Below are 19,085 nucleotides of genomic sequence, written 5' to 3' on the forward strand. Positions count from 1 at the left end.
TTGATGGATGAATTTTAGAATAGTACAACAAGCAGATTCCTTTAAGTGTTCATATACTTCGAGTTACTGGATGCAAGAACTTCTCTGCATGACTGTGGCATGTTTGAAATGTGAAAAACTGGGTACTCTGTGCTTGATTACTTGGGAGAATTGCAGAGTTTTGTAATCTGGCTACTCTACATTCAGTTATTTTGAGGAACTAAAATTAGGCAAAAGTTTGAGTATATCTCAAAAATGTCTACCTATCCTGTACACCTGTAATCAAAGAGAGTACAGCATTTCGGAGTATGTTTAAGCCCATTAAGCTTCATCACTGTTAGTCATAGGATTTTTCTCCCTCTTTGAAAATTAAGGGGCACTATGACAAGCAACATTCACCACCTGTGGAAATTTATTAACAGCAAAAGGGAGGTCACTTCAAAAAAGTTCCAATTTAAGAAAACAACTAGGAAAAAACATCACAAACAGATTTTTCGTATTAGTATTTTCTACATATAACTAAACTGGTGGATATTAGTCTTGTACAGGTATCAAATATTTATACTGTCCTTGTGTAGTCTGCATAAGAATCACTCAAGAATGAAAAAGTTTAAAGAGGAACAGCCAATGTTTAAAATTGCTGTTCATTTTCATCAAGTCATAAGAGTTTCAAAGAATATTGAAAGTTGAAAAAAGGCAGAAAGGGTGAAGGACAGAATTGAGTAGACACATCCCACACCTGCTCTGGACTCAGATGAGAGTGAAGCAACTCTAGAGTGCTGCAGTCTCTTCTGAAAGCTGCAGAGCCCCTTTCTATGTCCATGCCTGGCAAGTACCTTCTACTGCCTTTCTCAGGCAATACAACTGCATACTTAGGTACAAAAATGGCATAAGATGTCCCTAAAAATGACATCTAGACGTGGAATTTTCAATCAAAATTGCAATGAGCAATATGAGCTTTCATAGAGTTTCGTTTGTTTTGTCAATTGTATTTGTTTTCTCTTACAATATACCTCTCACAACCAGCTGCTCTCTCTTACAAAACACTTCTTGCAATCAGTTGAAGAGTCCTGTGGAAACAAAAGTTGAAGTACTCCCTGGCTTTGTTCTTCCAGCTTCCACTGCCCATTATAACAAGATTTATTGGTAACAAATTCTATTATGTGGGTGCTAAATTTTGAAAAATCTCCTCTTCAAGGAGGTCATGATACATCTTAAGAAAATAAATTCGTTTGGTGAATGAACTCCAATTCTTAGGGAGACTATAATACATTCAAACATGGCATCTCACAATCTTGTCTGAACACATCTTACTTTTATTGAAATATCAACTCTTCAATCCTTTCAAAAATTTGTGAGAAAATCTTCTTCTTGGATTAGCCTTTCTAGAAAACAAACACTCCTGACTGCACCCCCATTGCTGTATTTGAAGGGTGACAAGTTGCCCTACTCCTTCTTCCCACTCCTGCAGAAAGTGCAAAACTCACCCAACTCTTCCACTGCTGTGACCTTTGTTGGGGTGTGAGCAGCAGGAGTAGGCAGCAATAGGTGTGTTTTATATTGCACCTCTAGAACCATCTCTCAGCTGGAATTGTGCATGAAAAGCCTGCATTCCCTGACTTGTCTTGATATTACACTCTGTCACATTGAGCAAGAGAGATACAGTCAATCAGGTTGACATTTTCTGAAAGAAAAAAAAAAAATTAAAAAGACTTCCAACAACTATGGATGAAAGGACTCTCCTTTGGGAACAGTGACATTGATGAGGGTTTATACATCAGCCTCTATTTCTCTCCAGTTTAGCACAGGAATATCAGTAGGAATATAACACATACAGGAGTCCTTTTGTTCTGTGTTCTTCCCTGTGGATGGATAGAAGCGTGTGTGCATCTGCAGCAGGACCCAGCAGACACTGTCCAGTGCAAGCACCACTGCAACCAGTGAGTGCCCGCAGGACAGGCAGTGTCTGCAGGATTTCTGCAGCTTAGATAAAACCTGAAAGTTCAAGGATTACTGACCCTAATGTCACTTTGGGCAGATTAGACAAAGAATACAGGGCTTTGGCCTTTGTCTGCTGGTCTTCCATTCTGCAGGACACTACCTCCACTTATTCATGCCATCATCAATTAAATAGGTAACTACTGACTGTACAGCACATTTCATTGGGAAGGGGACTGAGCATAGGAACAAGTTTCCCAGAAGGGCTGGGGAGTCTCAAACAGGTTTTACATCTTGAGTAGTCAAAACTGGACTGGACAGAGCAGAGCTCTGGCGAGAGCCCCCTGACCCTGCTTTAAGTGATGGTTTGGGCTAGACAGTCTCCACAGGACTTTTCCCCTGTGTGATTCCATGGCTGCTTGAGGTAAATCAGTTTAGACAACTTCCCTGTTCCATATGACTCAGCCATTATTCGTGTTAGAACAACCATTTTCCATGTTAGAACTAAATGCAGTATCAATCTACCGTCTTAAGACTAAAAGAAAAATTTTCTCAACTTATTGCAATTCAAATTTTTGTTCTTCTTTTTCTTCACAACTTTCCCCCAATCTTCCTAACATAATTCCCCAAATTTGATTGGTTTTAAACTACACACTAGTGGAAATTAAGTATAAAGTCTTGAAGATCCTTCCATAGTACACCAGCTATGATTCTTTATCGAACTTTCAGATTTTCCTTCAGAGAACTGGACTCTAAAAATTATTCCTTTTCCAGAGGAATAAGAATATCCCTCTGGAACAATTTTAACTACTGAAAAATGCTACCATGGTCACTGAAGCAATCCATTCTAGCTCAGAGCTCCTAAATAGGCAGGCTTTTCCAGGGTAATTTGATATGCAAAAAATTTAGATAACTTTATTGTTGAGGAAAGCCAGTTTTTAACTGGGTGTCACAATTGTAGAAAATAACTATGCTTTTTAATCCTGGTGAAGCTTGAATGGATATGTTCCAAATACTAATGACTTTTTCAAGGTATGAGTAGAAAATAAGACAATATTAATTTTGACTACCGCTCAAAATGAACGAATGCTTCAAAAAGTTTAAAAGTTTCTCTCTGCTGCCTTTAATCATCTGCAGCTCATTGCATCTGCCTTTCTACACTTGCACATATGCTCTGTGTCAGCCTCAGCCTGAAACCAGTGTTCCCACCTGTGCTCATTCATTTTTCACTTAAATTCCTTCTAAAGTCCCATATTTCCCATATCACCCACAACCATCTGTCTTCTCTAACTGAAAATCAAAAAGAGAATACCAAAGAGTATCTTAAAGTCCAATGTGAATTACATGTCTCTGTGACTTGTCATCTCATTCACTGTCTTCTTTAAAGCCTTGAGAAGTAGACTAGCCATTATTTATAAAAAAAAATTTTTTTTCTGGGTTGCTTCTTTGGATGGTAAACCTTTCAGCGCAGGAATTAGTCACAGAAACTGCAGAAGATTGTTTGTCTCAAAAGCGCCATAATAGCAAATAATTTTCTTCAAAAAACTGGAATTTTCCTTTTGAACTTGGAATGAAGGTAGTCTGCTGTAGTAGTGATGAAGAATACTCAAGTGGGGAAAAGAAATATTTATATCAGGACCAGAAATCATACAACTATGTTGTGTAAAAATCCTGTTTTAGCTTCAGCATAATTTGTTTCACAATCTCACATATACAGCAATCCTGCTATGACTACAGGTGGTAGTAAATAGTGATTAAAAATATATTTGCTAAATGCCAGTTTGATTTTCATTTAGTTTGTTTTGTTTTGTTTTGTGGCAGTTTCAATCATACCTACAAAGTTTGGCAACAGCACAAGCGACCCAAGGTCTCGAGCTCTGTACATGAAAACAGAAATGTTTCACAAAACATTAAAGACCAAAATATTTCCTGCTGTAGCCAGTGAGAACTGGGGATATTCAGTGGTTGTTTACATTATTCAGTTCCTGTACATAGAAAAATCTTCGGTAATTAAAAATTTGGCAGCTTTTGTCCTCTATTAGTTCCATTTTAAAATTCAGTACAAATCTTGTTTTTTTTTTTTTTTTGCAATCTGAATCTAAAATATGGAAATATTACTTTAATATCTTAAAATCATCTTAAATCTGCAGAGACATTGTAATTAGTTTGTCCTTTTGTTATTTTTTTATGTTTTTCTCATGATTGCAATCTATAATTATGAAAGTTTTTCAATGTATGTGTATACATTTTTTCTGCTTTCTTCTTACATACCTCGCTCATTTTAAAATAAACATAATTGCTCTGTATTACAGTAAAAGAACTCATAACACCAAGGTTATTTCAATGTTTTGATTTTAATTCTATTAGTCAAATATATTTTAGTTCTAAAATATTATAAAGAAAAGTCTTTTTACACTTGAAAATCTGTACAAAATATTAGTATCTGAAGAAATAAAAGTCTGAAATGTAAATATTTTTCGTAGTTTTTATTTGAAGCTTGCTATCGCTGTCAAAAACTCTATTTTTTAATCTTGTTTTGCAGCAAAACTTCATATGGACCTGAATTTTGTTGCCATTTCCATCTGTTGCCATTTGGTGCTGGAATATATTACTGGGAACTAAAGGAGAGTCACCAGCATTTCTCCTAGCATCAGTCTGCAGACAGGCGGGCACACACCAGAGACATTTATGGCCAGCTCAGCTGGTCTCAAAAAGTCAGAAGGAAAACAAAACTCTGGAGACTTTAAGGGCCTAACACTTCTTCACAGTTTCTTTGTCCTGGGCTTATGGCAATGGGTAATAAAATCTCCATGTAGATCTATATCTATATCTATATCTATATCTATATCTATATCTATATCTATATCTATATCTATATCTATATCTATCTATCTATATATATAGATATATATATATATAGAGAGAGAGATATAGAGATATAGAGATATAGATATATAGATATATAGATATAGATATAGATATATATATATATATAGAGAGAGAGAGAGAGAGATAGATATAGATATAGATGATATAGATATAGATAGACAGACATTTTCTTTATTTGTTTTTTATCTTTCAATTTTAAAACTTTTATTCTTTTTCTGAGGCTTCATGGGAACAGATTTGTTCTGCTGTTTTAAGCATTTCAACTCCAATATTTTTTCTGAAATTTAACGACTTATAGATATTAAGCTGTGAGAAGATGCCACCTAATTGGATCTCTCTTCCCATTATGATAAAAGGAAGATTAATTTAATTATTTAGGATCTTTGTACAGAACAGAGAGTTATTGAAATCAAGGGAAGAGCACACACACTGTATCAGCATTCAGGGATAAAAAGAGCCACACAAACAAATAAACAAAAAGATAAAAACCTAAAGATAAAACAAAAAGATAAAACTCTCCAATCCCATTGCTACACAAGATATCAGATCCAACAATAAAAAATCATCCTGAAATACATTTTTTTAATAAAACACTGTATATCCAGTTAAACATAGCATCTAGATAACAAAAACCCCACCAGAAAATATTTTCTTTACTTCTGAAAACTGAAAAGTAAAACATGGATCACTGTTATCCACTGTCTTGTCAATGAATGCTTGTATAAACGTCAGTGGGATGTTTGAGGGGTTTTGCTGCCCCAGACTGAAGATCAGTTTTGCCTGCAGGAATCTGTGAGTGAGTTGGGCACCAAATCAGCACACGTGGAGACTGAGTGCCACATTCCAGCTAGAGTCCCTGATTGGCTTGAGCAGCTCTTAAGATGGGAACTAGAGCATATTCAAACGTACAACACTTCATCAGGTCTGATCTGACTCTTTTTTTAGTGGAGTTGAGACAAAAGCACATTTGCAGCACCCTACTTCAGAGATGGAAAACCTCTTAATGGCATGTGCTGAATTCTGAATCAGAAAAAAAATAGCAGCTAAAGAACCAAATTATAGAAAAGCTGTATTAATGTAGGTATCCATACAATAGTTTCCAATGGACTGAAGAGAATTCGAAATATCAAATAATGCACCTATAGCATCTTGGAATATTTTCAAATCAACATATATATATAAAATTCACCGTTAGATTTGTAGTTCATAATTACAAAATGCCCACATCATTGGCTTTTCATTAAGACCAATAGGTTGCTTCAAAGGCCAAGGGTATTCGTAGAAAGGTTTCCCAAAACTTTCAGGTTTTTTGATTAACCATTGAATAGACACTCAGCAGAGAATTCTAGAAGAAATGAGTAATGTCTCCCCTTTGTCCTCCAAAACTAAAAATTTCAAAATAAACTCTATGAGTCAAGTGCTTGAAAAATTCCTTGACAAATCCTGTGAAAATTGTGGCCTTTTCCTCTCACTATCTCAAGCCATAGTCTTTCACTAATACCAGGGTTTTTAACCTTAATGCTAAGGATTTATTTCCCTTATGCTTTCCTCTGACCAGCAAGGCTGCATATATGCACTTCTCAGGGCTCACAGCATTCCCATCAATAACAGGAAGACACAAATTAGTATTCTGAGGTCCACAAATGAGACTGGTACTTCTGAATTTTTATATGACTCCTAAAATCCACCAGAACACAGGTGGCTGCCCCAACATCTGTAACTTTTTAAAAGAATTAACTTATTAGCAGATGGCTGTGGAACAAATTTATTGATATAGAAAAATTAAGTCAAAGTGATTAGAATGTGTGTTTTTAAGGACATTAATGAATGAAATTATGCTTCTTCTGTGGAATCTACACTTTAGACTAAGATGCAGTTATTTGCTACTTTGAAAAATATAAGATATACATATAAGTTTAGAAAAGTAATGTATTAATCGTAATTTTGAAAACTAACGTGTTCTGATAATTACTTGCTTTAATAATGGATTTCAGGAGTAACCAATTTTTTTAGGCTTGTGAACAAATTAAATAGTCCTTATCTTATTAATGTGAAAATCCCTTCTGTGCTCTATCTGGTACATTGGTAATTAAGGATTTAGAGGCCCTTTGCCTGAATCTCCTCAGTGAGGCAGGTAAAATCACAGAGTATGTGACTACCTTTATAAATCCTCTAGATTATAGATATCAATGCCCAGTGTTTCTTAATTTTGAAAGTTCTGGAAACACAAGCATAGATAAATTCAAAAGAACTGCCATTTCACAGTCCTCATTCACTGATAAAATAAAACCAAAAAGGAACTTGTTTTCTGATAACATGTACAAGTATGAGCAGAGTTAAACTAAAGATCTGATATATTATTCCCTGTGCACATTTGAGAAGCTGGCAAGTGAGGTCATGCTTTCTTTTTTTACATGCCTTAATAACAATACAGTGACAAACAAGAATTAGACACAAGGAGCACTTAAATTACTAACTTTGAAGTGTCCAGAGGAATAAGTTGTCCAGACTTTCCTACATAATGCATTAAGGTGCAAAAAATATTATTTTGTAAAATTATTTGCAAAAAGCTAGCATGATGAATGGGAAACTCTGAAAACACAGCCACCTAAAACCTTCCATCTATAAGCGCAGCAGCTGAGACAAAAACTGAAAGTCAAAACAAGAATTCAGCTGACAGTAGAGGTTCTGGGCTTCCTATAGGTCTTAGTGCTTTAAAATTCATTTAGAACTGATTAACACACAATAAAATATGTAGTCAGATTTTCTTATTCTAACTAGCAGCTGTGATTACTGAAGAATACTTTTGGATGGAAGAACCAATTATATTTAAATTCAGCATTCTTATTTCCTGCTACTGTTCTCTTTCCTGCTTGTGCAGGATGCAGCTTGATCATTGTTTTAAAACATAGGTTGTTCATAGGTAGCAGGTCAGGTATGTTCCAACAGAGTTTGAACAACCAAGAAGTTTCACAAAGCTCAAGTATTTTTCCTTTCATTGTCACTTGTTCTTTCATAACCATTATATTTCTTGATGAAGAACAGTCAGCAATAAGACCAGAAGAATAGTCCACAATACTCTTGTTTAATCAGCTGAGCAGGTCTCTTTGGGCAGAACAAGTCTTGTTCCATTGTTACGGTGCCATGGAAGCAAAAGTTTGGAAACATCTTTTCACTCATTGTCCATTTTCTCCTTGCACTTGCGTGACTTGATTATGACCCCATTTCTTCCCTGATGCTGATTACTGCCTATTTGGTTAGTGCTGCTTAGCAGTTTAATGAGTTCTGTGACTTCATCCTCAGTCAGTGTACTCATGGAAACAAGAAAAAATAGGCACAGAAAAGTTTGGGAAAGTGGGATAGGTAAAACACGGCTGATGTAGGATCTGAATTTCCAAAGTGCTGTAAGGAACTATATGTAAGGAACTATAACTGCCATTCAGCTTTTCTGAAGCCTTAAATACGCAAATTAGTGAAAAATAATCAAAGAGCTTAACCTAAATCAAGATGTTATTTTTACAAAAGTACATTTGAACTAAGAATGACCTAATATTGTTTGTTCTATTCATGTTTTGCAGATTTAGATCATAATCAGTTGATTGCCTCTATTTATTACTGGTATATCCAAGGAAAAACTGTATGATGTATAAAAAGAGATGGGTAGGAATCTTGCATTATGTTACTTGCAGCTTCATACTTTTGCATTTTAAAAAAGAAACCCATAGGCTTTTTCTGGAGCGTTATGAGAAGTTGATTTGAGGACAAGAAATCTTAGATTCTTCTGATTCTGCTCTGACATAGATCAGTCTTCCTGCCTCAGAGCATTATCATCCCTCAGAAAGCACTGTATATATAAATAGATTATAAAATTTTCATAAATATCATAAACATGTTAGGCTTAAGTACCATGTATTACAGATAATTATAAGCATATAAGTAGAAGGTTTTACAGTTAACCTATTGATCCATTGAACTCTATAGCAATTTAAAGTAACCACTGACCACTCAAGAAATCATATATAATCCTTTATAATCCTTTAGATGTTGCCATCAATAACATTTATTTTGAAATAAAACATGATTCAAGTGCATATTTAAAACTGCTTCTCATAAATGGGAAGGTTTAATTAGTGACTATTGTTACTGTTTTAATGAGCTCTGATTTATGAGCTTAAATAGCTTTGGGGATTCATGACCCTTGCTTTCTACTTTACTCTTCTCACAGAAAATTCTTCTTTTGATGAAGGAAAAGTTTATGGGTTTGGTTTTGGTTTTTTGTTACTTTGCTTTTTTCTTTTTTTTTAACATGTGAATAGCTGCTTGAGAAGCATTGGTGCAACCCATGTATTACGCAAAAAAAATTTACCAGCATTCTTCTACTAAATTGGATTTTCACAATAGACTCTTACTAAAAATACTCAAAAGATGATGTACAAGTTACAAGAATCATCAGAACAGTAGGATAGAGGATCAGAAAATACAATCATTGATCTGAAATGTTTGAATAGGCATTTGTATTCATTTATTAATTTATTTCTTTATATAATTTCCAATCATTATCAGGAGGTTCCCCCATTTATTAATTTTAACTGAAGATCAGAAAATAAATGTAGCATAAAGATAGTTCAATCAATGTTTGGGGGTTTTTTTCTGAAAAGAACAGAGGGAAGTTTGAAAACTGTGTTCCATTTTTTACTTAAGTGACCAACACAACTGACCCTACCCACCCACAAAATTATTTAATTTTTAAAAATGATAAATTTATGAACATACTTCTGCTCTGTATAAGTGCACAGCAGCACTGTCTGTGAAAACAAGTTTATAGACCCCAACAATTAAGCACTGTAAGTGCTTAATCATAATTTCTTATTATTTCTGTTGGACTTTACTCCAGGGATCATATATCTATTTAAAAATTAATTTTACAGATGCAAGGGTTTTTTGGTCTAAAGAAATTTCAGATCCACATTCGTTATGCATATTTGACCTCTGCCCTCCATTCTGGGTCAGAAAGGCTGTGAGGCTGTTGCCTTTTCCTGCCAAAGTGAGTAAAACTGACAGTTGCTCCATTAATGAGAAATTCAGCTATTGATCTGATCTTTTCTCCGCTGCCATTGATTTCCGTTCTTTGTTTTGTCATCTGGACCTGAAACTGTCAATAAGCTATTGACTGCAGGATAGAAAGTCAATCATTTTTATTCTCCTTTGAGCTCGTGAAAATGGAATTTATCTTTATATGCACTGGTGCTTTACTATGAAATTCTGAGCCTGTAATAAAGCTGTTTTCAGTCATTCTGGGCTTGAGACGTTTATGATTATGAAAGATAATTTTCAACACAATTAATTTACAGATTAATGATTTCTAAATGGAAATGGGGAACAACTCAGAATTAAACATCTGTAAGTCCCCTTAAATAGTACATATTTTAACAATAGATTCCAACAATATCTCCTCTGGTAAAATAACATTTTAAATTGGTGCAACAATGCCCAAATTGCTATTAGGTTTTATTTAGGGTCCTTTTTAATTCAAAGAAAGAGTAAACAAAATACAAGATACAGAAATCCCTGGAAAATCTATCAACTACGTATTTCAGTGTGGTATAGAAGAGAGAGTTTGAAGAAGAAAGGATGATTTGAGAAAATTTATTTGCTATATACACTTATAAAGAAATCATGACTAGATTCAATTTTCTTTTTGGATTACTAGTTGCATTTGCACTTTGAGGAATTCTGAATTCTCTGATGGATGGCCTCAGATTTGGAGGTGCATCTAGGTCATTTGCTTTTCAAATAACACTTTTTTACATCTCTGTGAGTAATGCTTTATGATATGTTTCACTTGATTCTTCCATGCGTGATCTCCCAATTGAGTCATCTGGGTAAACTGACAGGGAGAAGCAAAAGCCAAAAGGACTCGGGCAGCTGCATGAGCCCTACTGGCAAAGAACAGTGGGTGTGTTTGCATTTGACAAGATCTCCCATGCAAAATAGGAATAATATTGAGGATAGCCTGCTAAAGGCACACGTCAGGAAATAGCCAGGAGCATTTGAGGGAGCTGCTCACTTTGAGGAACTTAGAGGCACAAGGAAGACAACAAATATAATTACCAATATGTATCAGGGAATACCAATTCTTCTCTAAAAATGTGTCGAGAACAATGGCACAGATAACCTTTACTAGTGATTATAGCAGCTTTGAAATGGGAAACAAAATCTTAGTGAAATGACCAGAAGCAAATAAAGGACGGATTTTTTTTTTTTTGATGTAATTCCATACACAAAAAATTCCCAAAGAATTTTACTTTTTTATCTTTGCCAATTTACCTTACATCAATATCTATAGTTTTTTTTTTAGAGAAGTGCTGTCATGGTACTCCTGACCACAAACAGCTACAGAAGTTTATCTGAATCAGGAAAAATTTTATAATCCAAGGAAATTCCATGAAAACCTGTTTGAGGAAACTCTCAGCAGGACTCTTCTTAATTATGTATTTATTTATGCTCATGATTATGTATAACTGCATACTGAAAGCATGGGAACTGTGTATTGTAAAGGGCAAAAACCCTGCAGGTAAGTTAAGAGGAAAAAGATAGATGATGTCATTAAAAGTGAGCAACAAATAGAATTATTTAAGGTTTATGGAAGTTACAGCTACCACTTCTGCCTACAAGAATGAATTGTAAACACCCGTTTTGACAAATGAAGAAATAGTTTCCATGCTAGTAGATAAGCTAGTTAGATGATCTATTCCGGAGTTTTACAGAGTTTAAGTAAATTGTGGTTTTGTATTTTTGAGTCCAAAAACCAAGAATAAAAGAGCTATTAGGTTTTTTTGCAGTTCATTCCTGGTTTTTTGCCTGGAAGACCTTGTTCAACTGGAAAATGTGATCCCAAGTTAAGACTGCAGTTATTGCTTCTCACAGCCAGAGGTGTTTAATGGCCCGTGTTAGCCCGCTCAAAAGGAGCTGCTCTGCTCTGCTAAAACAGATGGGATATCCTTAAGAAATATGTATGTTTACATTATTTTTAATATTAGAATATTTGCTTTTTATGCAAGTCTACTAGAGCAGATTTTTGAGATATTTGATCCATGGGGAAAAAAAAGGGGGGGGGAAATAAAAAAAGAAGTTTGTAAAATGCTTGCCCATCAGGGAAAGGTTATTTATTCTTAATTTAATCAGTTTGTTCCCCATGAAATTTTGGGTGTATAATTCATAGAAATTTTATTTATCAAGACAGCTTTAGTAATCTCTTTCAATTAAAACAATTCAATTTTTTTCAAAGACCAACTTTTTCTGTATTTCACCATCCCTTTTTAGACCCATAAAAGTAAGAGCAGAAAAAAAAAAGGCCTATGACTATATAACTAAGAGAAAGATACATAATCAACGTATTGAATGATCAGTTTTTCACTGGAGGGCTTCATTTATTTGCATTCCAAATAATGTTTAATGAAAATCCAGTATTCAACAATTGTGGTTATCAAGACATGAAACGTGGTTACAAACTTTTATTTGTGCTTAAACATCTAGAGATTGTTACCAAAAATAATTTAAAAAATCTCTTTTCCTGTCTTATTTATATAGGAAATATCAAATTCAAGATTGGCACAAGAAAAGTATTCATTTAAAATGAATTTCCCTAATAAACTTTCATAGAGACCAAGAAATACTGAATATGAAGCTTTAACATAGAAAAAATGCATTTTTAAAAACAGTTCTGGATAAGTTTTGACACTGATCTCAACCTTGAATGAGAATGTATTCTTGTGGCAAGAACGATCTGGTTGAAATTAAAGAATTTCCAAAGTTAGAAATTTATTTTTGTTCATATCAGAGATCCCAGAATATCAGAGAGTGCAGGAAATATTGCAAAGTACGTTTACTTTCAGGTTTTTCACTTGCTTCCAAGTCTGTCACTTTTTTCATCTAAAAAATATAATATTAAATTTATCTAGACAACCTGAATCATAAAACTCTTTTGTCAAATGTAAAGATACGTACATTTAAAACTATAAGTGACATTTAATCAGTTTCATTGTTCAAATATTATGCACAGCTGTCAAAACATCATCGGGAAAAGTGACAAGATTTTTGTCAGTCATTGTACAAACAGATTGACACAGAACTGTGCGTAAAATGATTTATGTTATATAAACACATAAAGATCTAAACATATACTCTCATTCAGTGAACAGTGAAGAGATCATCAAGCTTTTATTACTTCCATTTCCTAATTTAAAAAAAAAGTATCAATGCAATAATCTTCTCCAAAACTTTGAGAACTGTAAGTTTTAAAGGTATGGACTAAAATTTGGGGGGTTATCATATATCTTAGTTCTACTGAATTAGATTAACATGAATGAAAAGCAGGGGTGGAAAGCTGAAATGGGAGCAGCCAGAATTGTGAAGCTGCAATTACAATGCATCCTTTTACCCTGGCTCTGGGAATCATCAGGAATGGCCCCAAGAGAGAGGAATCAGCTCTGCTTCTATTCTGAAACACGATACATGCTTCCAAACTGCTTGCAAACTCTTCCCAAAATGAATTAAACATAAAGTACTCAAAACACTACTTTGTGAGTTTTTATGTAATTTTAAATAGATCCTGCTTCCAGATCAATATGCTCCCATTTGTTGACATACACATGTGCCCTGTTAAAGATATGGATATTTTCCTCTTATCGTCTCTGCCTGATTTGCAGTGTGATGCGTGAAACAGATAAAGTGGGATGAGATCACCCTGTGTTTGCTATTGTAACTTCATGAAATTGTTTTCAGTTAAATAGATTTGGCACCATTTCTTAAGAAAGCTATTAATCATTTTGTGCCAGGAAAAAAAAATTCAGAGAGAAATTTCCCTTAAGGGAAGTCAGTGGGAGTTGCTGTTATCAAAAATTTGTCAGCAATCTTCCGACAATCACAATTTTACATGGCAACTTTTTCAGAAAATAATGCCTTACTGAAAACTGGTCTGGTCTGCCACATGAATTAAAATAATGTGCTTTTATCAATTAGCTGAAGTTTTAAATTTCATTTGTACAGTCATATTGCATATATATTTCCTTTAAAAATAAAAGTTAAAAAAATTAATACTGATTGTTTCACTTATATTTCTTCCTACTATAATTATTAGTATTATAATACTATCCTTATTTCTGCTATTCTTTAGGGCTCTGTAGACCATGTTTCTTTGATCATTTTTGTAATTCCTCTCTATTACTACTGCTTGCTAATGACGAGCATTTGTTGATTTGTTTGGATTTTTTTTAACTCTTGTTGAAAAATTGACAGTTTTTATGATTTAATAGGTAACATGTCTTTGCTTTTTCCTTTACCTGCTAATTGGCTCCAGCACTAAGGGCAGGCAGTGGAGAGGTTCTAGGTGATGCTGAAATGGAGACTAACTTGTATTAGTGTCTTCATTTGTTTCATATACACTGATTTTGCTAGTTTTGCCATCCTAAGGAAAGCTGGTCCTTGACAAACCTCTTACTGATCTTAAGACTTTTTATTTTATGTATCACATCACTTCAAATCATATTCTCATTTGTAGCTAAATAATTTACCTGGAGGTTTTGAGTTGGCTTTAGTCCTTCCTAGCAGTTTTCTGCATCTCATTTCTACTGCATTATAAGGCTCAGAAATTATTTGTTGCAAAATGCAATAGAAATTCCTGCTTCAATTACCATACCTAATTTCTTCTTACCAAATCATTGTTAATAGCCAATTTGCCAAGAAACTTGGGTTGCCCAGTTTGCTGTAGGTATTGTTGCCAGTAACAAGATTGCATTGCCGAAGAACTTGTCATCAGAAAGTAAACAAGTTTTAGTTTTGTCTTTACTGACCTTAAGCACTACTGTCCTTTTCACTTTCTTTAGGTTTCAATCATATTTGTATCATATTTATCTTATCTGAAGAAATAGACAAAATATCCTACTCAGGAATGTGGTTGGGCAGACAGCACATTAGTACTATGCAACAGTTTTTCCAAATGTTAGAGTATTACTGTTTTTTATAAACACAAATGAGCAGTTTTCCTCTACTATAGAAAACTTTCACCTGAGACCAAAACTGCCGTTTCCTTATGCGTCAGTTTTCCTGTATTTTATAATCATCTCGGTAAGTTGCTGCCAATACAAAAAAGACAGACATAACATTTACGCCAAACATGTATTTTTATTCCAAAGCACTGACTCTGTAACAGTGGTTTTTTTTAACTAGAACACTGATGTATTCTTTCATATGCAATATAAACCTCAGCCCCAGCAGCAAGACAGCTCCCAAATATCTAGAGGTTTCAAAGCAACACCTCTAAGTTCTGATACATATTTCACATAAATACATACAGTTCAAAATTCACAAGTCAAATGATTTTTGCTGTATCATATGGTGATTTTTGACATGATTAATTATAAATTTAAAAAATTATTTCATCTTTCTTAGCAAAATGGCATTCAAATCACAACCAATTTTTTGCAGAGCCATTTTCAATGGGCAGGTCATATAGAGTCACATCATTTCCATATGCCCAGTAGCAAAATGAAATGTCGACTGGGCAAAATAAATTTTTAAAAGTCTCAAAAATCAGCTTTTGATTTTATTCATACAGACAAAGAGGCTTGGTGCTGCATAAAAGGAGCACACTAATTTTTAGATATCATGCAAATTTTGTTATGGTGTATCCTAGAGACTCATCCAACCTCACAAAGAGGACCCTGATATCAGTAAGGCAATTTTCACACTGAAAATCCTAATGCTGTTTGTACTGACTGAGTTACCAGCTATCAAGGAAACACTGCTCGAAACGGTGTTTTTCATTTGAAATGGTGTGAAAGTCAAGGGGTAGCATACTGAAACCACGTGGCTGATGGACATGGAGACTCTTGGCTTGGGAAGGCAGCACAGCCCCTGTTTAAGAGAAAAATCCTACTTTAAAAAGCACGTGCTCAATCCTGGCACAAACAGGGAGACCAGATGTTCTCATATCTAATCTAAGCAGATGCAGGTAAAATCTAGGAGCAGCATCTACTTTTACTGCCAAAAAATGTGAATATTGAATGATTAGAACTAGTTAGTAATATTTATAATTTTTATCTTCTCTTTAAAAAAAAAGATTTAAAAAAGCCTAACTTCTAATTAAATACAACACCTGCTCCCAAAATTGCATAATTTGTCAAAGCAAAGGCTTTTCTAAGCAGTGAATAACAATGTATTAAACTGTGTAAATTTCTCATCCAAGTTATATAGTGCTCAGCCTGATTAGGAGCTTGGGGTGAGTTGCCTGCTGTCTCTGAGGCTTGAAGGAAGAAATGAGCCAAAACTCCCATGGAGCTGAGAGAAAATAGCACAGCACAAATCAGCGTGGCACGGCTGAGCTCTCACCTGGCCCCAGGAGCAGCCACCTCTCACCTGGTCCCAACAACAGCCCCCTCACACCTGGTCCCAGGAACAGCCCCCTCACACCTGGCCCCAGGAGCAGCCCCCTCTCACCTGTTGCCCCAGGAACAGCCCCCTCTCACCTGTTGCCCCAGGAACAGCCACCCCACACCTGGCCCCAAGAACAGCCCCCTCACACCTGGCCCCAGGAGCAGCCCCCTCACACCTGGCCCCAAGAACAGCCCCCTCACACCTGGTCCCAACAACAACCCCCTCTCACCTGGCCCCAGGAACAGCCACCCCACACCTGGCCCCAGGAGCAGCCCCCTCACACCTGGCCCCAGGAGCAGCCCCCTCATACCTGGCCCCAGGAACAGCCCCCTCACACCTGTTGCCCAAGAGCAGCCCCCTCACACCTGGCCCCAGGAGCAGCCCCCTCACACCTGGCCCCAGGAGCAGCCCTCTCACACCTGGCCCCAGGAACAGCCACCCCACACCTGGCCCCAAGAGCAGCCCCCTCACACCTGTTACCCCAAGAGCAGCCCCCTCACACCTGTTACCCCAAGAGCAGCCCCCTCACACCTGGCCCCAGGAGCAGCCCCCTCACACCTGGTCCCAACAACAGCCCCCTCACACCTGGTCCCAGGAGCAGCCCCTTCACACCTGGCCCCAGGAACAGCCACCCCACACCTGGCCCCAAGAGCAGCCCCCTCACACCTGGCCCCAGGAGCAGCCCCCTCACACCTGGCCCCAGGAGCAGCCCCCTCTCACCTGGCCCCAGGAGCAGCCCCCTCTCACCTGGTCCCAACAACAGCCCCCTCTCACCTGGCCCCAGGAACAGCCCCCTCACACCTGATCCCAGGAGCAGCCCCCTCTCACCTGTTGCCCCGAGAGAGACGGCCCTGCCCTGCTCAGGAGAGTGCCTGATAACAATCAGCTTGAGCCACAGCCGTGCCAGAATCATGATTCATATTATACCTAAAGGAGGTAAGTGACCTTACCCAGGTGCTCTGGCTCTACACCAGGCTGGTTAATGTATGCGTGTTAGTTTTATTTGTGGCTGATATTGATGAAGCCTGCAGTGATGAAGACAATTAAAACTGCTGATTTCTAATGAACCTATGCAAATTTTAGCAGTATCACCTTTAGTATAATTGTATTCCTCCAGCATATCATTAGCTTTCCTGCTCCGCCTTATTATTTTAATTCTATTAATTTTTTTTTATTTTTTTAAAATTTTGGACAGGTTTCACTCGCTTCTTGTTGGTTTACTAGAGAAAACAGAAGAGTTGGAAGGGAGAGGAAGTGGTGAGCTCATCAAGAGATGCCAGCCTGAGAGGAACAGATCTCTCCTGCTCTGCTATTTAAACCTTCCAAGACAGGTTGCAGTAATGCAATCTCCTTTCTACATTTAGACTCTCCTCCTGCCTTGCAGGTCTCATTTTTATTGTGTGAGGCATTTAATCTCCTCCATCTTTTTCCTCATTCATAACCTGGTATCCAATTACAGTAACTATTCTTGCTTCCTCATGTCAGCTATATCTTTTCAATATTTATTATTTTCAAATAGTATCTCTTACCACAGACTTTCTTCATATTTTTAGCTTTAAAAAGCCAATTAAAATTCACAGGAGCTGATAAGTCTAACTTTTTCACTGTTTTTATCGATTTCCATCGCAGTAAGTTTTTACATGCAAATATAGTCTTCAGCTTGATATTTCAGAGTTAGGCAAAAAACCATGGCCATTAGCACTTTATGATTCCTACTGAAATTTGCCCCAGGCGAAATGTTTGATTCACTGCAGCTGATCAGAATGATTAAGATATCAAGTTTCAATAACTATTTTTTATGCTTCATTTGACATCTCAAAACCTGCATGAGCATCTGTTTTCAAGAGAACTGGCAGTTCTGACAGAGATAACTGCCTCAAGACAGTAACTTGTAGTGTATTTTAAATAGGTACTAATTGCCATCTTCAAGTTAGATGAGCTTGCACAAACCTGTAATATCTCTAATTTAATCTATGTGCAATAATTACTTAAAACAAATACAATTTACACCATTCAAAAGGTGGTGTTCTGGCCTGCAGGTGTTCATAGGGTGAGTACATTAAACCTAATTCAGTATCTTCTGTATCTCCCTACACTGCTGCCTTTTCAAGACATTTTGTAATTCCAATAAATGGAGAGTCTGACGTATTCTTATGGACAAAAATGATAGCAATCATGGTATTTTAAGAAACATACAAGAAAGTTCCCAACTGTTTTCATTGTCAAGGGTGAGGAAAAGAAAGCATTTTACTGTTCTTTTAAGTAATCTGAGAATATAAACAAGCCTAGATGCTGTAGCTAAGTGTCTTTGATTACACACTAGTCACTGACATACCTATTTCCAATTAGATTTAATGCTCAGTAACATAATGTACAAAAATAAAAATACTTCAGAAGAAATATCTAAAAAAAGGTTATTTGAAACAACCAGCTCTAGTATTCTAATTTATCTAGTAAGACCTGTGTTTTAAAAGGAGAAGAGCCAAAATGCAATAGCATAAAAATACCCTAATATTATTTAGTCCACAGCTGGAGATTCTGACAAGAAGTAGAAAGAGAGTGCTGCCATACAAAGAGAAAAATGGACTTTTTATCAATATGAAATATAAAGTGATCATGTTTTGCAGGATTTTTGGTATATACACAAAATTCCTGCTACCGGCAGCAAGCAGACAGAATGTAATGCAACAAGAAGAAAACCAACAGAATTTGTTTAAAAAGTCACATCTTTTATATTTTTTATTTGTGTGGAATTTCAATTTTTTTTTTAAATGGTGACTTGACAACACAAAAAATTATTTTAATTCCTTATTCAGTACAAAAAAAAGACAAAATATTTATTGGAT

The sequence above is a fragment of the Melospiza georgiana genome, chromosome 3 (assembly GCF_028018845.1).
Source record: "Melospiza georgiana isolate bMelGeo1 chromosome 3, bMelGeo1.pri, whole genome shotgun sequence".
NCBI lineage: Eukaryota > Metazoa > Chordata > Aves > Passeriformes > Passerellidae > Melospiza > Melospiza georgiana.